At 40.4% G+C, this 26943-nt stretch overlaps 1 protein-coding gene across 3 annotated transcripts in view; it reads right to left on the bottom strand.

Annotated features, from left to right (window-relative positions):
* CNOT4 (CCR4-NOT transcription complex subunit 4) overlaps positions 1–26671 on the bottom strand; it is a 97409-nt gene extending 70738 nt beyond the window's left edge. For all 3 annotated transcript variants that reach the window (XM_080932001.1, XM_080932002.1, XM_080932003.1), the window contains exon 1: positions 26491–26671. The gene's annotated coding sequence lies outside the window, so the exon portion shown is untranslated. The remainder of the gene's footprint in view (positions 1–26490) is intronic.
* Positions 26672–26943: the final 272 nt, after the last annotated feature.

Here is a 26943-nt window from a genome sequence, read left to right as displayed (position 1 = left end):
GCAAATAATTTTATATTTTGAAATCTCATTATTGAATAGAGATGCTGTCCCAAAAATCCAAAAACAGAAACAAAAAGAATCTCATCACCGAAATAGAGAAGTTTCAAAGAGACATCAAAATATACAATGATAGAAGTTCTGGGAGTCAGAGTCACAGTCCTACAGAAGAGAACTAACCACCTTACAGCTTGTTATAGAGTGCCTCTGCAACAAAGCTGCCATCTCTCATCTAACTCACAAAGATTACAAGAAGGGAATTCAAATTATACGGGGTAAAAAATATGGCTGTCTTGGTGCAATATTTGAGGTTAAAAAAAGAATCTCGGGCTGGAGAGATGGCTCAGTGGTTAAGAGCACTGATGGTTCTTCCAGAGGTCCTGAGTTCAATTCCCAACCACATGGTGGTTCAATTCCCAACCTTAATGGAATCTGATGCCCTCTTCTGGTGTGTTGAAGACAGATTCATATAAATAAAAATAAAAGACAGTACTCATATAAATAAAATAAAATCTTTTTAAAAAAAATTGCTTCCCCAAACAAATTCTGTGTACCTAATTTTTTAAAAAAAAAAGAATTTCATAAAATTCAAAACTAACATACATAGCACATGCCTGTGATTCCAGCTATAGCTGTCACTTTATAAAGGAAAGTAACATACAAGCCAGAACTGGGGGAAGCGGCAATAAGATGACTGCAAGTTTGAGACCAGCCTGGTCTACAAAGCAAGAAGGACTGCTACTTAGTGAGATCCTGTTAGCAAAAGAATAAAATAAGCAAAATAAAGCTCTCAGGAAGAAACGTGAGAAACTTCAGTTTGAGGAGCACAAAGCTTACACTACAGACTAACAATAATAAATAAGTGGTCCAAGTGCTGCAAATAAATAATGGTTTATTCTCATTTATTCTTAGAATAAATAGTTTACCATAATGGGACATCTGTATCACTACCCTCTTCTGCCAAGCTCAGGACCACTGCTGAAGAAGGGAAAACATGAATATCAAAGCCGAAGGATGGTGAGCAATGCTTTGAGATGCTTTTTCAGGACATAACATGGCTGCTACACCCATGAACTCACAGTAGCAGTACATGAGACCTGCAAAAGACCTTCAGAAGACTTAGACCATCAACACTCCATCATCAACAGCCAGCTCACCCTTCCCAGAAGAGACAGGTAGTCATGATGGGGGAAGGGAAGTCATGTTCCTTACTGGTCTAACCACTGGTATTTCCCTACCCATCTTCATGTAAGCAGCCCTAATTAAGTCCCATGGGGTGTGCACAGGAGTACATGTGCAGGGGGGATGGGGGGTACACATAAAAGTGTAAGGAAGTCCTGACCTGGAAAGAAAAATCACCGTGGGAAAAGGAAGGAGAAATGAGAGGATAGTGGGGGAAAAGGATCAGAGAGAGAGTGTGTGTGTGTGTGTGTGTGTGTGTGTGTGTGTATACTGTGAAAGATTAGAGAAATGTTAAAAAAAATAAGTCAACAAATTAAATGTTCATTTTATAGTATAAAAAAAAACTCATCCCAACAAAACTGTTGAATAAGAATGGAGAAGCCTGGAAGTGGTGTTGTACACCTTTAATCCCAGCACTTGGCAAGCAATCTTTTTGAGTTTGAGGCCAGCCTGGTCTACAGACCAAGTTCCATGATAGCCAGCAGAGAGACCCTGTCAAAACAAAAAACAAACAAGCAAACAAAACCAAAAAAAAAACAAAAAAAACAAAAAACAAAATTGGAGAAGAGCTGCTGAAGAGATGGCTAAGCAGGTAAGAGAATTTGCTGCTCTTGCTGACAACACATGTTCTTTTCCAACCCAACCACCAGATGATGCTTTTCTGACATTTGAGAGCATCGTATGTATACACATGCATACATTCAGTCACATATATATGTATACACATAAAATAAAGCAAATATTAAAAAAAAAAAAAGAGTAAAAGCTGGAGGAAAGGCTCAGAAACTAAGGGAACTTGTTGCTCTTGCAGAGAAACTAGGTTCAATTCCTAGCACTCACATAGCAGCTCGTGACCATCTCTAAGTTTAGTTTCTCAGTTTCATGCCCTCTTCTGGCCTCTGTAGGCACCAGGTACACAAACATACATACATGCATACATACATGCATACATACATGCAAAACACTTGTACACATTAAAGTAGATAGATGAATAGATAAGTAGATGCATCAATTAATATATCTAAAAATAAAGAATGGGAAAAAGTTTAATGCTGCTATACTGACCAATAAATGAGCTTTTTACAAAAAAATCATCTGTTCATCAAGTCTATTTTGGAGGTGAGAGAGGAGGGAGAGAGAAAAACAGTAGAAAAAAATCTCAGTGGCAGACATGCCTCAAAACAAAAGTCATGGAGGAAGGCTTTCTTACACAGTAGACTGTCATCAACCTTTATAGGTACAGAAACCTGAAAGAGGTAAACACCTCTGCAGAGGGAAGTCACCAGGAAACCCACAAACTGGCCATCAGACCAGGCAACAAACATGGTAATATACATAGCCACATTGCCTCCTTATAATTTTAAAGGGTATCAAGTGGCTGCTAAAAAAGCTGCTGTAAATGTACCTTTGGCCTTCACTTCATTTCTCAATGTATATAACACAGTATGTGACAAGCAGAAAACACTAATGCTGTAGTAACTTTAAAGAGCTAATGTTTACAAAATGCAGCCCGGAATGGTGACCCACGTCTGTAGTCTGAGGATTGTTAAGGCCAACGTGAGCTACACATTCAAAGCATGTCTCAAACTATAAACAATTATAAACAAAAGACAAATAAGAAAACTGACAGAAAAATAGCAAAATAAACTTTTAGCAATAGTTATATCTGGAGAGTCTCTTACTTCATCACTTTTCATTTCCTTTTCACTGTTCCTTATGCCTATTTAAGTTCCCAGTCCTACAAAAATATTGTGACTTTTACTAACTAGGTAGTGAAAGCAAACACACAAAAGTTAGATGTCCACTAACTTTCCATTCCACACTTCAGAACTCTGGTGGCAATTGCTGTGAAAGCTGCAGTGTCCTCCAGACATGCACAGAACTACATGTAAACACGCTCAAGAACGTCTCTGTCTGTGTCACTGAGAACCTTAAAGCTGGCACACTTTTCTCTTTTACACTTAACACACACTAGATGTTCTTCTATCCTGAGAGATACTCCTACTTCATTCTTTTCTTAGCATAACATATTCCATTACATGGTCACACAATTTTTTAAAAGATTTGTTTTATGTGAGTACACTGTCACTGTCTTCAGACACAGCAGAAGAGGGCATCAGATCTCATTAAAGATGGTTGTGAGCCACCATGTGGTTGCTGGGAATTGAACTCAGGACCTCTGGAAGAACAGATCTGGGCCTAGGTGGTCAGCATGCTGCCTCTCCCTTATCTGCACCAGCCACACAGAATTTAACAAACCTCTTAATCCTGACCCTTCTGGTTTCAATCCTCTGACTCATACCCTTTAACACATGTATTTATGTATTTTCTAAAATGCATTTTGCTAAACAATAAAAACTATCGAAATTATCAAACTTACATGTTTATCTGAGAAAGCAGACACAAGAGCTTGATGTTTTATATCAGTATGTTATCTTGACATATTAAAATTATTGTATGTATTTACAATAATCAGATGTTTTTATTAACATGTCTATTTCTATAAATACGTATGATATAAACATTCCTCTAGAGACGTGCCTGTATTTACTAATACACTAAACAAACATCTGCCAGTACTTTCTGTAGTCATTATAATTTTTTCTTTGAAACAGGGTCTAACTATGCAGCTCCTCTTAGCCTAGAACTTACTTTGTACCACAGACTAACCTGAAACTCCAAACCTTCCCTGCTTGCATTTCCTAGGTGTTGGGAGTATAACGATGACTTAACATAATTGGCCAGCACTTTAAACTTATATTTCTTTTTTAAAACATTTTATTGAGTTTTACATCATGCAGTTCAGTCCCACTCATCTCCCTGCCCCCTGATATCTACCCTTCACTCTTGCAACCTCCCCATCTGTGATGGGTTGGTTATGCTTTGGCCCAGGGACTGGCACTATTAGAAGGTACAGCCTTGTTGTAGGAAGTGTGTCACTCTGGGTATAGGCTTGGAGACCCTCCTCCTAGCTGCCTGAGGATGCTCAGTCTGTTCTTGGCTTCCTTCAAAATAAGATGTAGAACTCTCAGCTCCTCCTGCACCATGCCTGCCTGGATGCTGCCATGTTCCCACCTTGATGACAATGGACTGAACCTCTGAACCTGTAAGCCAGCCCCAATTAAATGTTAACATTTATAAGACTTGTCTTGGTCATGGTGTCTGTCTGTTCACAGCAGTAAAACCCTAAGACAGAAGTGGGACCAGGCACTGGGGTGTTGCTGTGATAAGCCTGTCCATGCTTTTGTGGATTTGGGGACTTTGGATTTGGAAAGCCATGGGATGCTTTAAATGGGGCTTAATGGGCTATCCTAGTAGAAATATGGAATGCTTTGTTACTGAGAGTGATTTGAATTGTGCCGACTTGGCCCAAGAGGTTTCAGTGGAGAATTTCAGTTATGTGGCCTAGATACTGTTTTTGTAGTATTTTGGTGAAGAAAAACTACAGAATACTCTTCTCTTTGTCCAAAGAGTCTGCTTGAGGTTAAGGTGAAGAGACTTACATTAACTGCTTTGAAGAAGGAAGTCTCAAAACAACCTGGTGTAAATTCTGCTATATAGTTACTAAAGTTCACTCTTATGAAGAACATTTTAATGAAAAGGAGCAAGTTGAGAAAGAAAAATTACAAAATATATGGTTCAAGTATTAAAGAGACACCAGGAAGTGAAATGGAGCTGAATCCTGTGTTTTAGGATATTAAATTGAATTAAGGGAATAATAACCTTGGGGCAAGATCCATTCCAGCTCCAGGTAACTTAGTACAAACCTATTGATAATGTAATGGAATAAGGAGGGCATGTTCCAACTCCTGCAAGCAGCAGAACTCAGCAGCTTTGGCCATGTGGCTCTGGCTTTATATTCAAGAGGAGAAGGAGACCACTGGGACAATTGATGCTAGTTAGCTACAGCTAAGAAATTAGTGATGATTAAGAAGAGAGCAACATCACTGAGGTGAATGAAATCTTCTGGGAAATGTTTTCTGAGAGCACAAAGAAGCTGTGTTCCAGAGATAGCCAAGGTTGTACCTTATGCTACAGATGTACTTGGTAATATGTAAGATCACTCAGGTGGTAATGGTTTTGAAGGCACAAAGGGGTCATGAAGAACAGCTGAGGCTTAGGACTGTGAGAGGACATGGAAGGCCATTGGTGAAGGTGCAGCCTCAGTTGCAATTAATGCCCCAGGACTGAAGGGGTCATGCAAAGGATTTGAGGCTTGGCACCATATAGAGAGCCTATGAGAGGCTACTGGTAAAGCCTAGTCACAACAGAAGACCTCAGTGTTTTGGAGATGCCAGTACCATGGGATGATCACCAAGAACACCAGCAGCAGTGGAGTTGATCAACCTGATCTTAGCGTGCTATAGAGGGCAAAGCTGGAGAAGTGAAGCCAGCCCTTCGAAGGAGCCCAGAAGATCATGTGTGGATACCAGACATTGAAACAAGAAGCTGTAACATTGAAGCTGCCTTGGAGATTCAAAGATATTAAAGATGCCAGAGCCGAGGGATACTGCCAAGAAAAGCTGCTAACAGGGAGTGAAGCCAGACCAGGAGAAAGTAGTTTGTTGCAGTCAACAAAGATGAATAAGGAGTTGAAGATCTGAAAACCATTCTGACATCAGACTTGGAAATGGCAGAGTTTAGAGTTTGCCCAACTGGTTGCCTGCCTTAATTCAAGGATTACAGTTAAGTGATTGGAGAGATCTCATAGGAGACTTTGAACTGTGGACTTTTAACATTGTTGATACTGCCATAGACTGTGAGAACTAACTGTGAGAACTGTTGGACTAAATGTACATTTTATTATGCTAATGTTTACATATGGCCCCCATAGACTCGTGTTTGAACAAGCCGATTGGGGGCCAGAGAGTGGAGTGTGATGGTTTATATATGATTGGCCCACAGAGTGGCACTATTAGAAGGTGAGGCTTTGTTAAAGGAAATGTGTCACGCTGAGGGTAGGCTTGGAGACCCTCCCCTAGATGCCTGAGGATGCTCAATCTGTTCCTGGCTTCCTTCAGATGAAGATATAGAACTTTCAGCTCCTTCTGCCTGGCTTCTGAACCTCTGAACCTGTAAGCCAGTCCCAATTAAGTGTTGTCCTTTATAAGAGTTGCCTTGGTCATGGTGTCTGTTCACAGCGGTAAAACCCTAAGACACCACCCAAAAATAAAAAACACACAAAAGACAAACAAAACAAAAAGTATAGAAAAATATCTCATCATGGAAACTGAAGTACATCACAGTGTCCCACAATATATCCCTCTGTCCACACATTTCAATCACAAATATTCAATGCAATGTGTCATTGGTTTGGTTAGAGATCTCTAGCTTCTGTCACAACATCATTATGATTCCTCCAGGTTATCCTGTTGTTGCCCTGTGTCATGGAGATCCTGCAGCTTTGAATCAGCAAGACCAGCTCTTTCATCCCTCCAACAGTTCACAGATGATGTAGATTTTAGAATGAGCCAACTCAGAGCCCTGGATCTGGGCCTGGGTGGTAGCTGAGCTGCTCAGCCTGCTGGCTCTCCTTTATCTACACCACCAGGTTAATCTCTCCAGCACTGCCCTAGCGAGAATACCCAATGCCACCAATTGAGTAGGCAGGGTCAGCTTTCCTGTTCTCGTGCCCTCAGAATTGGGCTGATTCAACAGCACTGGTACCTCCATAGCTAGCTAGTTCCGTTGTGCTGCCCAGTCAAGTGACCCACTCCCAACTGTTGCAACCTGGCTGGCTCACCTGTGCCTTTGCCATCAAGGCAAGCTCTACTGTGTTGCCCAGGCAGGATGCGGGGCTCACTTTCCAGAGTGCTACAGCCAGGTATGGGGCAGGACCAGATCTCCAGCTCTCATGCCTTCAGGACCAAGCCAGCTCTCACACCCACTAGTGGGACAGAGGACATAACTTTTTTAAAACTATTTTCCTTGCTAGAACATACACTGTGGTCAAGCTCTCTCAGCAACCAAGCTAAGGCTGTAAGGCTTGGCAGCAAGCACCTTTAGCTACTAAGCCATCTTACCAACCCTTACTTAACATTACTCTTCACAGTAAGACTTAGATTGTGGTATGTGTATGTGTGTCCATGTGTGTGTAAATGCCCAAGGAGGCCAAAAGATCCCCTAAAGTTGGAGCTGCAGGTAGTTGCAAGCTGTCACCTGTGGATGCAGGAAAGCAAACTCTATTCCTGTGAAACAACAGTCTAACAGCTCCTAACCTCTGAGCCATTGTCTTTAGCTCCTAAAACACCTTTGAGTGTTTTCAAATGTTCTGTTTTTGTTTTGTTTTGTTAATTTATTTTATTTGGGGCTGGAATGGCTCAGCAGCTAATGGCACTTAATGCTCTTGCAGAAGATACAGGATTTAGCTCCCAGCACAAACAATACTAACTCTGGTTTCAGAGTATCTAATGCTTTCTTCTAACCTCTGCAAGTCCCAGGCACATGCACAATACACAAACATACACGTAGGCAAAGCACCCACATACATAGAATAAGTAAATCTAAATTTTAAAAAAAAAGTGTATATGTGTATGCAAGCACAATGTGCCTGTCTATACAGCCTATGTAGAAGTCAGAGGACAACCTGTGGAAGAATCAGTTTTTGATTTCTACCACGTGGGTTCCAGAGACTACACTCAGATCATCAAGCTTGGCAGCAAATGACAACATCTGCTGAGACCTCTTGTTATCCTTCTGGGACAGGGTGGCTGGCCTCAAATCTGATCCTTCTGACTTAGCTTCTAGGTGCTGATATTGCATGTGTGCACACCACTGGATTTACAAGGAGCCGTAATGTCCAGTTTCCCACTCACAGTTGAATAAACCATTTCAGCATTCCAATGCTCTTCTGCCCTCCGTTGGCACCAGGTACACAGATAACACACAGACTTACATGCAGGAAAACACCCATACACATAAAATCAATAAATGAGAAAAACATTTATTCTGCTCAAACTTAAATTCTTTCTTGGAGTTTTAGGAAAGTACCTTACACTGCCCAATCACACCACCTTGGCTGTTCATGTTCATTTTGGCTCTGTATCCTCTTGTACAAATGTGTTCCTTGGGTTTGCTTAACCTTCCTTTACCACTCATTCAAGTATTACCTCTCATAACTCTGAACAAATAAATCTTGCTCCCATTCTTTGACTACTAGTTTTCTGAATTACCATAGTATTCTTCACCGTGGCTTTGGTCCCTGCTGCTTTACAGTACTAAATCACTGCACTCTTGTATCCCATGAAATGCCTTTAGAGATAGAGATTTCTCTCTCTCTCTTACTCCCAACAAAATGCTCCCAACAATACACTTCATGGAAGTGCGTTTCTTTAAGCACAGCACTCAGGAGGCAGATATAGGTGGATCTCTTATGAGTTTGAGGTCAGCCTGGTTTATACAGCAAGTTCCCAGGTTAGTCAAGACTATACAGTGATACCCTGTCTCAAAAACAAACAAACAAACACAAAAGCAATTATTCAGGGCTAGTTATCTAAATTAGTGATGTAAGCACTTGTCTGGCATGGGCTCAATCCCCGGTACTACCTAATCCAGAGCAACTAAGTCAAACCCAACCCAACCAACCAACCAACCAACCAACCCCCAATACACACACACACACACACACACAATGAGGGGAGGTTAAAAAAAAAACAACAACAAAAACAAGCTACCAGGATAAAACAAATAATCTGGTTACTCCTATAACCACTAAAGATGTGAAAGCCATAATTAATGAGCTTCCCAAACAGAAATCCCTTGGCCCAGTCAAATTTATTTTTGCTAAATTAGCTGGGAATATAACTCAATAGTAACGTGCTTGCCTGGCATTTGCAAAGCTCAGGGTCTGATCCCTTGTATTGCAAAAGAAAATAATAATATAATAATGATGACAAAGATACTGCAAACAGAAAAAAGGAGAGAACTTCAGATCAAACATTCCTCATGAACTTATGTATAGAAATCTTAAATAAAATATTATTAGATTAAAACTCAGGAATGTAAAGGGAAGGCTATAAACCGTAACAAAATGGAATTTGTTCCAGTTATATGAAGCTGACTCAACTATTATTTTATTTTTTTAAATACTGTATGTATATGGGTGTTTTCGCTGCATGTATGTCTGTGTACCAAACATATGCCTGGTACCTGCAAAGCCAGTAGGGGATACTGGGTCCCATCTGGGGTCATGAACAGTTTAAGGTGCCATGAGCACCCTGAGCATCGAACCCAGGTCCTCTGGAAGAGCGCTGTCTTGGGGGAGGAGATCCACAGCAGATCTAGAGATGTGTGCCAAGTGGTAAAACGTTCTCACTGCTCTTCAGAGACCTGAACCTCATTCTCAGCACTCATGTAGAATAGCTCCCAGCCACCTTCAAATGAAGCTCCAGGTGACCTGACACTGTCCTCTGGGCTCCAGAAGCACACATGCAACACACGCAGTATAAAACAAAAATACTTTAAAAAATCATTTTAACAAATGTGTTACCCAATAAAGCTCTGTGAAATTAAAAAAAAAAATTAAGAAAGAAAGTAACAGAGAAGCTTTGGGATATTGGCTCAAAGGCAGGGTACATTCCCAGTACCTATGAGGTCCTTAGCTATAAACTGATTAAAAAATAAATAAAAGATGCAGCTAACGCAAGAGCCTTAGCATGCTTTCTGACTGGAAGGCCTAATACAGTAAAGACACCAGTCACTGCCAAACTCTGCTACAGGAATAACTCATTTTCTAGAAAATAAATAACACAAAAACAAAAAAGTTTCTGCAGATACAGATGGAGCTTATCATAAATGTTATATGAAAAGGGGAAATCGTAGGAGACCTAAGCAGTTTTATAGTCAGCCCAGTGGGAAAAATTACTCAACACAATATGGTACTGATAGAGAGAGACTCAGGGTATACATGGACTGATGGAATGGAGTAGAAACACCAGAAAAAAAGGCTGCTCAAATATGCTCAACTGGCATATTTTACCCAAGCAATTCAGTGGAGGAAAGCAAGCCTTTATAACAAGCAATGCTGAAGCGCTGATGCTGGGGTGTGTGATCTTACTACTCAGGAAGTAGTAAACAGAACGCATTTAAACACACACGCTGGTGAGGCACTCCCATCATCTTAATACTTAGGACACTGAAGCAGGAAGACTGCAGGTTCAAGGCCAGAAAGTGTAACATAAGACGACTGTCTCAAAACACCATCACCCTTCCCACCACCACACACAAAATGAGTAAATTGCCACCTTAGCCCTTCTAACTTAAAAAAAAAAAAAAATGCAGGAACTCAGCATTAGTAAAAGGGTGCCTGGAGGACATAAAAGTCTTATCTACAAAAAGAGGATTTCAACCTCATCAAACTTAAAACTTGTTTGTTTGAAACAAACAAACAAACAGTGTACTACAAGGGATAGAAGCTAAAGTCTTGTGCATGCTAGACAAGCATTCCACCATTTGGCAGAGCTAAACTCCACAGCTCCCAGACTAAAGCGTAGACTGGGGCTGGAAATAAACTGTTGTCCAGATATTCCAGGCCCTGGGTTTAATCACCACTGCACTACATTAAAAGAAACAAAAATAAAAAGTAAGGAAACTTCTGCTGGGTATGGTAGCTCACAACTTTAATCCCAGCACTCAGGAGGCAGAGGCAGTCAGATCAATGAGCTTGAGGCCAACGGGTCTAGTTCCAGGACAGCCAGGAAGGATGGATGGATGGAAGATAGGAAAATCTGCTCTGTGAATAACACTAAAGACACAAACTACTTTTTGTGTGTGTGATACAGGGATACAGACAGGGTCTCACTCTGATCTGGAACTAACTATACAGCCCAGGCTGGCCTCAAATTTGAAACAATTTTTTATTTTTGCCTCAGTTTCCTGAGTGCTAGGGTTACAGATGTGAGTACCACAGACAGCTTGCAAACTAAATGTTTTTGTATTTACAACATACAAAGAAGGTTCAAAACTCAAGAGGAGAAAGTAAATTAAATCAAAAACCAGGCCAAAAAAAAAAAAAAAAAAAAAAGACCACCAGACCAACAATTCATAAAAGGCCAGTAAGTATACAGAAAAATGTCCCTGGGTTTGTGGGACATGTCTATAATCCTAGCAGTATGGAGGTAAGATGATTGCAAATTCAAGGCTAGCCTGATTGAGAACCCAGACTTACAAACAAAACAAAGTATTTCAGTATCTTTAATTCTCAGGGATCTTAAACCACTGTAAAATATAATCACATATCCATCAACATTACAGTAAGAACACTGGTGAAATGTCTTGGTGTCTTGTCCTATTACTGCGATAAAATATTCTGACAAAAACAATTTAAGGGAGACCGGGTTTGGTTAATCTCAGTTAATATATAGCCCATTATGACGGGGCAATCAAGACAGCAAAAGCAGACCACTTGGTCTGCTCCTGGCTAGAGGAGGAATGCAGACATGCTGCTTGGCTCCCTGGCTTTCTCTACAGTCCAGGATCCTAGCCAGGGGATGGCACCGCCACCCAAACAAATAGGTGGTGGGTCTATCCACCTCAATTAAATCATTCCCAAAGGCCCTTCTCCCAGATAATTTTAGATTCTGTCAAATTGACAATTAACACTAACCATCAACAAAGCAGAGAAACCAAGTGGTGGAGAGATAATCTACAAAATGAGATAAAATATTTGTGAACTATAAAGCTGTCAAATACTTAGTATGTAGTATAAGGAACTCAAGATAAAAAAATGAATTAAAATCACCAAGAGACATGGAAAAATAGGATCATTAATCACAAAGTTGGATGCCGGGCTTAGTTGGTAGTATTTGCCTAGCACACACAAACCCCTGGGTTCAATCCTTGACACCACTACATGAAACAAGGTCTGTTGGTGTGTGCGTGTAATCCCAGCACTCAAGAGGTGGAAGTAAAATGATCACAATTTCTAGGTCAACTTCAACAACATATCAAGTTCCAGGCAAGCCTGGGATACTGGTGACCATGTCACCATCAATTAATCAATCAATCAATCATCATCATCAAATTAGACATGTAATTATCATCATCATCATCATCATCAAACTAGACATGTAATTAACAGATGTCCCAGCATTTTTACTTTTGGATATACACCCTAAAATGAAAACTTAAATCTAGGTAAGCAGAACCAACAGAAATTGGGCCTAGCTCCAAATTTTAAAAATTCCCAAACCACACACACACACACACACACACACACACACACACACACATACACAGTACTGAAGTCCAGAAAATAACAAGATCTTTGTTTCAACCTATCAGTTATCCTCCCATTGAGCGTCTAAGAGTATGAAATTATATGATCTCCCTATGTCCTTCCTCAAGCCTATACTAGTTATAGCTATAAGGGTTTGGAAGTTTTGGGGGCTTACACATCTTCTGTTGCCCTAATAATCTCTGTAAAACCATCTTTTCTCAACTCTAATCATTTAAAGAACATTCACATGAATGCAGCTTCATATTTCCTGTTGTGTTGCCTTTTTAAGTGGTTAAGAACAAATACTTTTCTAAAATATTTGATCTCAGAAGTCAGCATTCTTGGTTCTAGTATTAAAGCAAGGAAAGGTCTTGAACTCTGAAATTTTTAATCTTAAATTTCTTTATCAAAATTCTTCCAGGTATGGCTGGAAAGACAGCTCAGCTCTTACCATGCTGTTTTGCAGAGGATGTGAATTCAGTTCTCAGTACCCACACTGGACAGCTCTTGACCACCTGCATCTAACTCCAGCACCTGCTTTCTGGCCTCCACAGGCACTTACACACTAAACAAACAAACAAACGCTTTTTTTTCTTACAACTTTATTTTAAAAAGAGATATATGTACACATTTTTTAAAGCGTTTTGGCATAACCCTATATGAACATATTTTTGTCACAAATGTTTTTAAAGAGTAAAGTAGTAGTGGCACATGCTTTTAATCCCAGCACTGGGGGAGGGGGTCAGGTAGATCTCTTAGTTCAAGGCCACCTTGGTCAACAGAGAGCCTTCCAGGACAGCCAGGACTACATACATACATACATACATACACACACACACACACACACACACACACACACACACACACAAACCCTGTCTAGAAAAACAAACTAAACTACAGACTAACTGAATACTATATTCAACTATTATAAAATTATTTCCAGGTTGGAAAGATGGCTCAGCAGTTAAGAATACTAAATATTCTTCCAGAGGACATGGGTTCAATTAGCAGCACCTTACATGGCAACTCACAACCGTATGTAACTCCAGTCTCAGAAGATCGGATACCTCCTCCAGCAGCAGCACCCACACAGTCCTCAAAGATACATATAGGTAAAACCCAAACATCATTTAAGACTAGGGTATGGTGGTACACACCTTTCTTTCCAGCACTGGGGAGGCAGATGGATCTCTGTAAATTCAAAACTACCCTCATCTACACAGTGAGTTCTAAGCTGGATAATGTTCTAGTTCTAGGCTAGATCATGAGAACCTTGCTTCAAAACAAAAACATGATAAAATCATCCAAGTTAGTTCTTTATCCCAAACACTTAAGAGCAGTATTTTAGTATCATGATATTTTAGTATCATGACAAGTTTATTTTTTTAGACATTTTCTCTCTCCCTCCCTCACTCACTCTTTCCCTCTCTCCTTCCCTCCCCCTCCCCCCCTCTCTCTCTGTGTTTGGGGGGGGGGGGGTCCAGAAGTTCCAGGCAGTTGTAAGCCATTTGATACAGGTACTAGGAACCTAACAGCTCCTCTTGAAGAACAGGAAATGCTTTATCTGCTGAATCATCTCTCTCAAGCTCCACATTTCAAGTTTTTAAATTTACTTTTCTTTCTTTTTTGATACAGGGTCTCACTTTATAAACTTGGAACTCAGTATGTAAATCAGGCTGGTCTCAAACTTCTGACAATCTTGCCTCTGCCTCTTGATGACTGGATTACACTAAGCATGACTCATGGTTCTAGAATTCAGTAAAGTGTAATAAAAAGCAGAGTCTAGGCCTGGGGATGTAGCTCATTGACAGAACACATGATTAGTGCATATAAGGAATCCCCAACATCAAAATGAAAATAAAAAGGAACATAGTAAAAATCCTTGAGTCTCTTGTTGCTTTAAAATTATTATTAAGAAGAATGATGATGTCTGAGTCCTCACTGCTAATATGAACAAACAAATGTTGCCCTAAATCAACCTACCTGTCTTGCAAACACCTGTGTGTGGAGCAATCTGCCCAATACCTATTAAGAGGAAAAGTCAAGGGGCTGCAAAGATGGATGGTTAAGTGGCTAATAGTACTTCCTGTTCTTTCAAAGGATCCAATTTGACTTTCACCGTGCGCATGTCAGGTGTCTCAAGACCATCTATAACTCCAGCTCCATTCCATGTACCCCCAGCCTGTGCAGACATCCACAAACAAATATACACAAAGAAAAAGATTTTCCTTCACAAACTCAATCGTAAAATCCAAAATTAACACATTAAAATCCTTGCTTAAAAAATATCCCCAAAGAGAAGGCAAGTGGTGTTTATATTTAACAACACCATGGCCAAATAGATAAAAGGTTTTTTGTTGTTTTTTAAGGCCAGAATAGTTCAGCTAGACATGGTAGCACACACCCATAACTCCAGCCCGACAGAGACTGAAGCAGTGTGCTTGAAGTCAGCCTGGGCTATCCAGCAAGACCCTGTCACAAGAGAAATTGAAATAATGACAAGATAATTAGCTCTACAGATTACAGACTTGAAGAAGCTCTAGATACAGGGGACATGTCAAGCAGGTTACAGGCCGAATGTCCCTGAAATGCCTAGAGAAGATGTCTTTCAGAGTTCAGACTTTGGGGAGAGTCTAGAGAATATATACAACATAATGAGACAGGTCAAAAACTGAGACTAGTAGTATACAACTATAAACATAAATGCATTTATATTTCATATAGACCTTAAGCGTAGAGACATGATGCTATCATAGGAAAGCTTCTGGTCCCGGTGTACCTGCCTTTGCCTGTGCTCTGTGATGTGAGGCAGTGGGACTTCCCACTATGACTTCATATTACTTACTGCTCCAGCTTCAGATTTGAGAGTATTTTGTAAAGAAGTTAGTAATGATCAATTTGTATTTCTTAATAATGTCCTACATTACATCTTGGTTTCTATCATTATTAATATTATAAATGCTACAACAGTCATGGCATTAAGATAGATCCCAACATTTATAACAGAAGAAAGAAAATGACTGGTAAAAAAGTATAAATTTAAAATTCCGAGCACCATGGGTTTCAGAGTGTTTCAGCCTTGACTATGAGAACCTTTGAGATCTACAAATAAGAGTAATACCTTAGATATTAAAGGAATCAAGAAATAAAGGTAAATATAGTTAATATTCATCTACCATTAACAAAGCTAAAAGAACATTCACGCACACTTAAAAACACAAAGTGAGAGAGCTGGAGAGAAGGCTCAGTGATGAAGAGTATTGGCTGGTCTTATAGAGGTCTCGGGTTTGATTCCCAGCACCCACACAACAGATGACAGCTACCTGGAACTCCAGTTCCAGAGGATCTGATACCCTATCCTGACCTCCACAGGGAGCAGGCAAACAGACATACACACAAAGCAAAACATCACACAACAAAATAAAGATATAAAATATATAAATAAATACACAATGAGCTGGGCACGGTGGCACACATCTTAATCCCAAAAGTGTAAAAGTCTGTGTGCACCGGGCTGTACTATGTCCATGTAAATGTGCATGTACACACAGAAGCCACAGGTGGCCGTCAGGCATCTTCCTCAGTCACCTTAACTTACCGCTGAGACACGGCTTCTTACTGAACTTGGAGCTCAAGGATTCAGGAAACTCCTTTCTCAGCCACTCAGAGCTGGGTTAAGGTGCCCAAGGTGCTCAGCTCTTTTGTCTGTTTGGTTTTGTTTCATGCAGGGCTGAAGACCCAAACTAAAGTCCTAATGATTATACAGCAAGCACTTTGCACTTTACCAATTGAGTCATCTCTCCAGCCTCCAATATTAATTTTGTAAACTGAAGCATATCAAAGTAAACCAAAGAATAAATTTTCATTTCCCATGTCTTTATCTAATATGTTATCCTGCTGGCCTTAAGATCCTATTCATCCTTAAAGGAAATTAGAGCCTTCACTATTTAATGCCCTTATTCATCAGAATTTTCTGCCATTCTTTCTGCCTCATCAAGCCATCACTGAACCTTAAAGACGCCCAATAATATTTCTTGAGTATAATTATCCAAATGTAAGCATGTTGTAGCTTATCTTAATATGTGTACTGATAAACACAGAAGCAGATGAGAGAAGATTTCTCATTGTAGTGAGCAAGCATTGTGGCACACATTTGTAACCTCAGCACCGAAAGCACCAGAAGTACAGGTGGAAGGATCATCAGAAGTTCAACATACTTTGTAGCTCTTAGGAACAGGAAAAACAGTTGTTTAACTTTTTACTATATTAATGTTTCTTTGTCTTCCTCACTATTCTCCAGTGAATAATAACTAAAATCATTTTTAAAAATTGAATTCTTTTTTTAGATTATCTGAGTAATCATGTATCACTTCCCTTCCGAAATCCTGCTTCTATATTAGCCACAATTACATTGTGCTAGGCTAGTCGCAGCTAGTGCACACCAGCCCAGGTAACATGAGACTCTAGCAGATAAGAGTGTCTTTATATACTATAAAAGACAAGACAACACAATTCCTTAGTCTTATGCTCTAGTTAAGTGTGCAGTCACTTTGAGACTTAGAAAGCTGAAGAAAGGAGATTCACGGACTCAACTGGTTACTGCCCTTGCAGACCTAAATTCAGTACCTGATACCTACATCAGGAGACTATGACCACCTTAACTCCAGCTCTAAGAATTCCAACTCCCCGTTCTGGCCACCAGAGGCACCTATACACACTTAGCACATAAACAGATACATAAAAATTGATCTTTAAAAAAAAAAACTTAATTTACTGCCAAATCCTACACAACTTCCACCTCAATGCTTTAATATTCCTCAGAATAGTTTTTCAACCCTAAATTATTCATCACAGTACTGAAAAAAGAATTAACTGTAAAAATACCACCATGTAACTCCTGATCCTTACCAACTTTTTTGGGGGGAGGGGCTTCTTAATTGCTTCATACATTGAATTCAACCTTATTCTAAACGTATACTTTATAAACCAACTCTACTTATATAAAATAATCTGCTACAATTCCCTCAGATTAATACATTTCTTCCAGAAAAACCAGACTTCTTACATCCCCTCACAACATGTTAATCCCCATCACCAAGTGTCTGCTCAAGCTTCTATCCCCAAAATGAAGTGTGTGAAATGTCCCTCTGGAGATACTCTGAAGACATACAGAGTTCATATTCTTTATCTATATCCCACTTTCTTCAGGAAGCCTCACCCCTACAACTCTGATGAAGTACATGGACTGGAGTTTATGTATTATATACGCTGTTTGAACACTGCTCTGGACAGTGCTGCTTATACTATTTGTCTTAGTCAGGGTTTCTATTCCTGCACAAGCATCATGACCAAGAAGCTAGTTAGGGTGGAAAGGGTTTATTCAGCTTACACTTCCACATTGCTGTTCATCACCAAATGAAGTCAGGACTGGAACTCAAGCAGGTCAGGAAGCAGGAGCTGATGCAGAGGCCATGGAGGGATGTTACTTGCTGGCTTGTTTCCAATGGCTTGCTCAGCCTGCTTTCTTCTAGAACCCAGGTCTACCAGCCCAGGGATGGCACCACCCACAATGGGCTGGGCCAGGGATGGCTCCACCCACAATGGGCTGGGCCCTCCCCCTTGATCACTAGTTCAGAAAATGCCAGTTGAAAAAAGCTGGATCCCTCATGGAGGCATTTCCTCAACTGAGGCTCCTTTCTCGGAGATAACTCCAGCTTGTGTCAATGCCACAAAACCAGCCAGTACAATTGACCCTTTGTTAATGTGACACACAAACATATCACTATTAAGCCTCAACCCTTACTATATTATTCATCCCCAAGATCTAAATAACTTTTAAGAGTCCCAGTCTTTACAAAATCTTACATATTAAAACTTCAATCCCTTTAAAATATCCAATCTCTTTTAAAATGCATAGTCTTTTTTCAATTCAAAGTCTATTAACTGTGTGGGCTCCATTAAAATACTTTCTTCCTTCAACAGGGAAAAATATCAGGGCACAGTCACAATCAAAAGCAAAATCAGACTCTAACCATCCAATGTCTGGGATCCACTTACAAACTTCTGGGCTCCTCCAAGGGCTTGGGTCACTTCTCCAGCTCTGCCCTTTGTAGCACACCCCTTGTCTTCTAGGCTCCAGCTGCCTGTTCTCCACTGCTGCTGCTGTTCTTGGTGGTCATCTCATGGTACTGAATCTCCAAAACACTGCTGTCTTCTGCTGCAACTAGGCTTCACCAATAGCCTCTCATCGGCTCTCTTCATGATGCTTAAGCCTTAACTCCTCTGCATGACCCCTTCAGTCCTGGGCCACTAATTGGAACTAAGGCTGCACCTTCCTAATGGCTTTCCATGGCCTCTCACAGTGCCGAGCCTCAGTTGCTCTTCATTCCTTCAAAGCCAGTACCACCTGGGTGACACATTACCAAGTGCAGCCACAGCATACAATACAACCTTGGCTATCTCTGGAACATAACCTCTTTGTGCTCTCAGAAAACACTTCCTACAAGATTTCACTTCAGCAATGCTGCTCTCTTCTTACTCACCACTAATTTCTTAGCTCCAGCTAACCTGCATCAATAGTCCCAGTGATGCCAAGGTTCTGCTAACTTGTTAATCACAGCTGATTCTTAGCTCCAGTTAACCAAAACCACAGAATCTTCACAATCACAACAGCAACAGCCCTGATAAGTGTCTTTAATCTTCCCTCTGAAATATCACAAGCCAGGCCTCCATCTTCTGCACTGTTCTCAACATTATCTTCCAAGTTCCTACAGAACATCCCACAGAGATCTTAGTATGCCAATGGCTCTTCTAGCTCAAAGTTCCAAAGTCCTTCCACAGTCCTCCCCAAAACATGGTCAGATTGCCACAGGAATACCGTACTATGCTGGTATCAATTTGTCTTAGTCAGGGTTTCTATTCCAGCACAAATCATCATGACCAAGAAGCAAGTTGGGGAGGAAAGGGTTTATTCAGCTTACACTTCCACATTGCTGCTTATCAACAAAGGAAGTCAGGACTGGAACTCAAGCAGGTCTGGAAGCAGGAGCTGATGCAGAGGCCATGGAGGGATGTCACTTATTGGCTTGCTTCCCTTGCCTTGCTCAGCCTGCTTTCTTATAGAACCCAGGTCTACCAGCCCAGGGATGGCACCACCCACAATGGGCTGGGCCCTCCCCCCTTGATCACTAGTTGAGAAAATGCCTTACAGCTGGATCTCATGGAGGCATTTCCTCAACTGAGGCTCCTTTCTCTGTGATAACTCCAGCTTGTGTCAAGTTGACACAAAACCAGCCAGTAAGCTATTATAAAGTATTGTTGTCTAGATAAACACAAACTGTCACTTTCCAGCATGTGGGTCTATAATATGCAGTCAGCTATTTGAAAAGCCGACTGCATGATCCTGATTAAAATTCAAAGTATTTTATTATGTCGGAAGAGGTCTAGTACAAAAGAAAATAATGTGGTAGCTAGGATTTGACTCAAAGTGATGCAGGGCAGAGAGCAGCAGGAAGAAAGGTAACGTGAGTGGGACAGCGATGAAACCAAACTGCTGTGAGCTCATAATCTTTGAGGCTCAGTGACAGCTACATCATAATCCACAGTTACTTTGTATTTGCAGAAAATGTTCACAAAGTTTCAATTTTTAAAAAGGACTTAGGCTTGGACTACAGCTGACTTGTAGAATATTTTTCTAGTACATAACCACTAAATTCAAATCCCAGCTCCCGCCCCCCATTTTTAAAAAAGCTTGTCTTAACTTCATTTTAAATATACATAAAACACTTTGTAATACCTTCTTTCAGGGGGTTATTACTGTTTGTGGACCTGGGTGCAATGGTCTGGGGCAAACAAAATGTTTGGTTTAGTTTTTTGAAGCAGGGTTTCACTATTAAGGCTCAAATCAGCCTCCAAATACTGCCATCACAGGTCTATAGTACCAAGCTTAGCTACAACTGAAAGAGCAAGAGATCAAGACAGACGGATGAACGGACAGACAGATAGACACACAGAGAGAGAGAGAGAGACAGAGACAGAGACAGAGACAGAGAGACAGAGAGAGGGAGAGCGATTCTTGAATTCATGATCATGCTCCCTCACTCCAAAGTAGCTAGGCTAACAAATCTGTTCCACCAGGCCTAGATTGTAATTAACTTCTTTACCCAACAAATATTTAGATCTCCATTGACAGTAAAAAAAAAAAAAAATTCTAGAAAGATTCAATTTGACAGGAAACTTGTAGCACTTTTACTCTTTTCTACAAATTAATGAAAAGTAAATTGAAGGGATACATGTCATAAGAATGTTAAAACTCTCCATGAGAAGCAAAATTAATCTTACCTAAAAAGCAATACTGTCTCTATTACACATTTTTATTCAATTTTGGAATCCACAAAATGGTCCAAACAATTGCTGAAAGTTTAAACAAAAAAAAAAAAAAAACAGGGGCTGGAGAGATAGCTCCAGGTTAAGAGCACTGACTGCTCTTCCAGAGGTCCTGAGTTCAAATCCCAGCAAACACATGGTGGCTCTCAACCATCTGTAATAGGATCTGATGACCTCTTCTGGTGTGTCTGAAGACAGCTACAGTATACTCATATACATAAACAATTTTTTTAAATAAAAAAAAAGTCATACCTAAAATATGGAAAGCAGAAAAGTTTTATTTTTTAAAGTGGAGGAAAAAACCCTACAACCAAGGCTCACCAAATAAGCTAAGTTTGAATAACCCAAGTTAGCCAACGTCAGCTCAGTAAATTGATAATCTAAAGACACCTGATGCTCTACAGGGAATGAATGAAATGGATTCCTAAATTATCAGAAAATAACATTATATGGAGAGAAGGAAAAACCATGCTCATGAATTTCTGGATATTTGGCTTAGACAAGGTATCTGTTACTATTAAGGAATATTATATCCCTTGGATACAGCTACTATTCAGATTCAGTCACTGCTTTGTCTACATCATCATTTGCTAATTCCTTCTACAAATGGCAATACAAACCTACTATTTTTAAGTAATGAGGTTTTTGAAATTTGGTTTTGAGCTTTCCCCCCTTCACCTTTGTTTTTTGGTTTGAGACAGGGTCTCACTGAGTAGTCCTGGTTGTCCTGGAACTCACTATATAGATCAGGTTAACCTTAAACTCAGAAGCCTATCCTGCCTCTGCCTCCCAAATGCTGGGACTAAAGATACATACCACTTTGCCTGGCATTTAACCATCGTTTTTACACAATATTTTACACATTGTTTTGCACATGAGCCAATTTGGTCATTCTGATTTATAATTCTATTCCATAACTGCTTAACTTCTTAAGAGATGAGTTTTTTTAGTGACCATAACAAACAAAAAGTTCTGAACAAATACATAACACATATGCTATGCAAATAGCGAGGTTCACCCAAGTAAAGCAAGTAAAGCTTGAAATAGGAGAATCTTCCTACATAAGCAGCTTAATACTGAAAAAGCCATCCTCACGAATAAACTAGACAAAAAGGAAAAACACCTCAGACTGACCTATACTTGTACATCTTTATTTTAGGTTTTCCTCTTTCAATAAAAGAAAATCATGCTACTAAATTACGGTGATGCTGCTAATTGGTAATATACTCGCTTCATATGCACAGGCTTGAAATATGTTCCTTGGCATGGAAAGACTTAGCTAAACTATAAGGGACCAAAAAAGTGCTAAAATTATCCATCAACTATTTTTAGGAGAACAAAGACAAAACAAACCCACCAAACCTAAAGATCTGGAATAGAAAAAGACGACTTATATAGCATTTATTTTACAAGTATGAGGACCTGGATTCTGTCCTCAAAACTCAGTGGGCATGGTGTGTACTTGCAATCCCAGCCCTGACTAGGCAAAAGCGGGAGGAACCCTGGAATTTATGGAAAATTAGGCCAGAGTAGCCTAATTGGTGAGTCTAGCAGCAATGGGAGACTGTCCAGCTTCCTACAGTTGATACCTGAAGTAGTTCTCTGGCCTACCGACACGAGTCTGTATGAACACACAAATGCAAAACATGCAGAAAGACACATATATTTTTTAATTGTGCAAGAATAATGCAGAACTCACTGGATAACTACATTTGGAAAAGTTGGCATTTACTTCACAATCTTTCAACTAAAGAAATCTACAAAATGAGATCAAAAATTATTTTGAAATAAACTGTGTAAATACCACAACCTGATCAAAAATAGTAGATTATAACCATATCTAGTGAACTCTCAACTTCTGAAAAACAAAAAATACATTAAATCATTAAGTTACCAGGTTTCATACAACTTTTCTTTTCAAGAATGGGTATTCGTAGACTTTCCCTAATAATTCTGAGGAAACATCAAGTTTATGAAATGTTAGAATGTGTTACCAAGTTTTATCTGATACATGTTATTCCAGTGGGATAAAAACCATTTACAAGTTCCATTTAGATTAAAAATCCTTTAGGGAACATATGTAGTACATTCTAGTCACACTGTTTCTAGAACAGCAAAAACCTCTATAACCTATTTCCCTACTGTTTGTGTTTCAAAAACCAACTTAGCTCACTATACTTCCTTCATAAAAAGTCAAGGTGATATTATAGGTAAGGACAGAATTATTTGAATTTTCAGCAGAAACTAAAGCTTTCTCAAATTTACCCTATCTCACATAACCTACAAAAACAATTAACATAGCTGAATCAAGAATTACTTGCAGTCACGTTAAAAAAAATCATTAAAATGACTGCCTCATTTTAAAACAGGGAGTAGGAAGGAAGACAAAGAAAAGCTTCTAAAACCAAACCAAAAACTACTTAAATGACTTGTTTTTCATTCTCCTAAGACACAAAATCCTTTTTACAGAAACATTCTCCTAAAAGCCACTGTCTAATGTGAAGGAGGTTCCACCGTCTAGCCTAGTACCACACAAATAAGTAAAATTCTCCTAATGCTAAGAGCTCACCTTTTGGCAAGGCCCTCTGTCTTTTACACGTGAGTTATCTGGTCCTGGTTACATGGTACCTCACACGTGTAATTCCAGCCTAAGGAAGCTGAAGCAGGATGACTGCCCTATGTTGATGACAACTTCTTTTCATAGTCAGTTCTAGGATAACCTGAGCTATAGTTAAGACATTGTTTCAGAACAACAAAAACAAAGTAATGGGTTGCAAGCTCTCTCTAGTATTTCCATTTAGAAGTAAGTTGACAATTGTCACTGAACAATTTTATTTTGTATTTTGCTGTTTGATTATATCTCTCATCCTAATCAAGTTAAAGGTTTGTTGATACAAGTTTCAGAAAAATTATATGGTAAACCAGCTTTAAGTAACTCATGTTTAAAAACCTTATACAATCTATTTATTCATTTAAAGACTTAACTATTTGATTAGCAGAAAGAATTCCAAAGTATCAGAGAAAATCATTAGGTATGAAGCCTCCATGTTGAATATGTTGCAAATAAAAACTACACAAAAATATTTATAAATTTCATTCCTCCTATCAACAATGTGCCAAAGAACTTTTTACGTCTCTATGCTAGAAGCAAGAATTTGATGACCCCAGAGAAGGAGGAGAAATTACTTAAGATATGTAGTGAGAAGAATAGCTTTACAAAACAACGATGTATTTTAAAAAATCACTCACCCCCTTCTATCAGACAAACAGTCTTCTCCTTAGAACATACTGCTCACAATTCAGCCAAGTGTGACTGCCAAGTATCTAGACAAGATTGTTCAAAGTGGCAAGCTTTCCACCAGCATCTACTTTTTACTTGGAATTAAAAGACAAGTTATTGATAAGCTAAATGAAAAGTATTATTTTCTTTTTTAACTCCGAAGTATAACTAAAAACAAGGTATGCTTATATAAAATGCTTCCAATTTTCAGAAGAACAGGGATTTATTCAGTTTTGCCAAATAGGGGCTTAAGTTGCTAAAATAAAAGAGCTCTGGCCATGAGTAACAAGAAAGGTTAGGTGGATGTTTTACAAGTTCAAGGCCAGCCTGATCTGCATTGCTGGTCAGTCAGAGGTACAAAAAGACCCCTGTCGAAAAAAAGAAAGAGAGAGAAAAGAGAGGAAGGAAGAGAGGAAGGAAGGAAGGAAGGAAGAAAGGAAGGAAGGAAGGAAGGAAGGAAGGAAGGGAAGGAGGAAGGAAGAAAGGGACAGAGGGAGGTGGAGGGAGGGAGAGAGGGAAAGAGGAGGAGGAGAAAAGGAGGAGAAAGGAGAAGCTTTATGAGCCACTTTTCTGATCTCAGTTTACATTTTTAAAGACTTTTTCATAGTAACTTAATGTAACATCAAATATAAGAATATTCAAGCTTTACAGGTGAATATATAAAATTCACAATAACTCAGTAATGTGCGAAGGTGACCAAAGGAACTGCATTTGTATTTACACTTAAGCTGTTACTACTTTTCCTGCATCACGGGTCTGTTACTGTGACTTTAAATATTTTTACATACATGTTAAGGACACAATGTCTTATGTTCAAAAATGTCATGTGTTTATCTGATCTATATAATCTTATTTGCTATTCTGGTAATTCTTTGTCACTGTGGTGTATTATAGCAAAGGCGCTAACTTTTGGTCATGCAAACTAGTACATTTCAGTTGAGCTTTCCGTGTACTGTAGAGGCCATAAGCCATCCCTTGCTCTTTGGTTTCTAGTTCTTACTACAGGTAATAACAGCTAAGTACCATTGAAAGCATGAATATGCACTGCTTTGCAACTTCTGTTCTCAGCCCCCTTCTTTTCTATGAAGAAAAAAAGGAATTTAAGTTTGCTCCAAAACATCAACTTCTTTTTTACAATATATACCCAAAGTGTTTTTCCATACAACTTATTCTAACAACTCCTATCCTAGAAATGTCAAAGGAGGGAATTTCAGAGATCAAAAGAGGGAAAATAAATGTTATCAATTAACATAAACATCAATACAACGGAGCCAATAATTGATACAAAAGGAATCTGTGACCCACATACAATCAAAATACCATCTGTATTTGCATGTGGTGTTCACGGATGAATTCGCTGTGTGTGCCAGATTCACCTTGTTTTGAAATGCTAAGCTGATCTTTACGGTATAATCAGACACAACATCAAGTGTTGAAAGGCAATTCAGGAGAATGCTGAGTGGCATGGAGAAGGTCGAAAATGAAGAGAGGTAAAAAGACAGCGAACGAGCAACAAAAAGATCACAAAACGCAAAAACAGTCCTTTCCTGAGTAGCCTGAAGAAAGATTTTTACTCTTAACGTTAATAGTCTTCCTACTCACTTCATTCACTAACTTCCTTTACTTTTCAAGGAACAACACCGAGCATCATCTCCCCTTTTCTGGGAGTGTGTGCTCAGAGAATCTGCATAGGAAACAGGGAAGGAACCGACAGTCCTCAAGTAGGTTGGGAAACAGGTGGATTACACGGAGCAACGGAGCAGCAACATGATTTAGATACTCACGAGGTGGCTTTAAGATGACAGATGTGGTTAAAGGAGACTTGCACGTCGGAATCAACTCGGGTCTGGCAGACAGACTGGGGGGCTTGACTGCAAGCATCAGAGGGGGGCAGAGGCTAGTTCCAGAGGGGCCGGCCTCAGTGGAGGGGACGGGACAAGAAAGGGCAAAATTCCCAAGCACCATCAGGACCGGTGGGCAGTGAGCAGCAGCACCCGTCAGAGTGGAAGTGGAAGGCTTGGGAGACCGGAGCCAGTAGGAAAGGACGTCAGAGGGGAAAGGGGGCTGGGGAAACAGGAGGACCAAGACCTAAGGATACTGCTGCCAGAAAAATGCGGGGAAAAACTGGCGATGAGAAGCCCTCTTGGGTTCTCAATTGAAGAAATTCTCCAAGGAGAGCCGGCGGCGAGCGCCGCGCTGCCTCCAGCCCGGCTGCCTTTTCCTGGTGGTAACTGCTGTGGCGTAGAGGGGAGAGGGAGGAAGAGGAGGAGGAGGAGGCAGCCAGAGGAGGAGGAGGGTGAAGACGAGGCGGGCGGGGGTGGGGGGGTGGGAAGAAAGGGGGGTGCGGCCTGCACAGTCCCAGCGAAGCCTCCGCTCTTTCGTAGCCGGTCAGCGCCGGGTTTCCCCTAAGCCCAGCCCCGCAGACACTCACCCGCCTGCCTTGCCTCGCTTTTCTCTTAGCCGACTCCAAGCGTTGCCGAGTCCTCACAGGAGACCAATAAACGAGAGTCGGCGAAAAAACTCTTCAGAACCGGGCCTGACTGCTTCAGTGAGTCCGACCTTTACGGCTGAGAGAGAGACTCTCAGCTTTCGGTGGGTTCCACGGCTAGACGGGCCACCATCTTACATTAGGGTAAGACTCCTCCGGCCTCCGGTGCGCAGGCGCATGCCGATCCGGCTGGGAGGGGCGGGGGAGGGGCGGGACAAGCGGCAGGCGGGCGAGTGGGAGGTTGCGACGGACTGGTCCGCTGCACCCTGGGAGTTGTAGTCCTCCGATAGTAACCGCCCCGGGGCAGGCCGGGAATTGAAGTCATCACTGGAGAAGGCGCTCAGAAGCTCGTTCCTCACGTGGCTACTGGAGCGCCGGCTTTCTTCTTGTTTTGCT

The sequence above is a fragment of the Micromys minutus genome (assembly GCF_963924665.1).
Source record: "Micromys minutus genome assembly, chromosome: 18".
Taxonomy (NCBI): domain Eukaryota; kingdom Metazoa; phylum Chordata; class Mammalia; order Rodentia; family Muridae; genus Micromys; species Micromys minutus.
The sequence above is the reverse complement of the archived record's forward strand: the minus strand, read 5'-3'. Positions and strand labels throughout refer to the sequence as shown.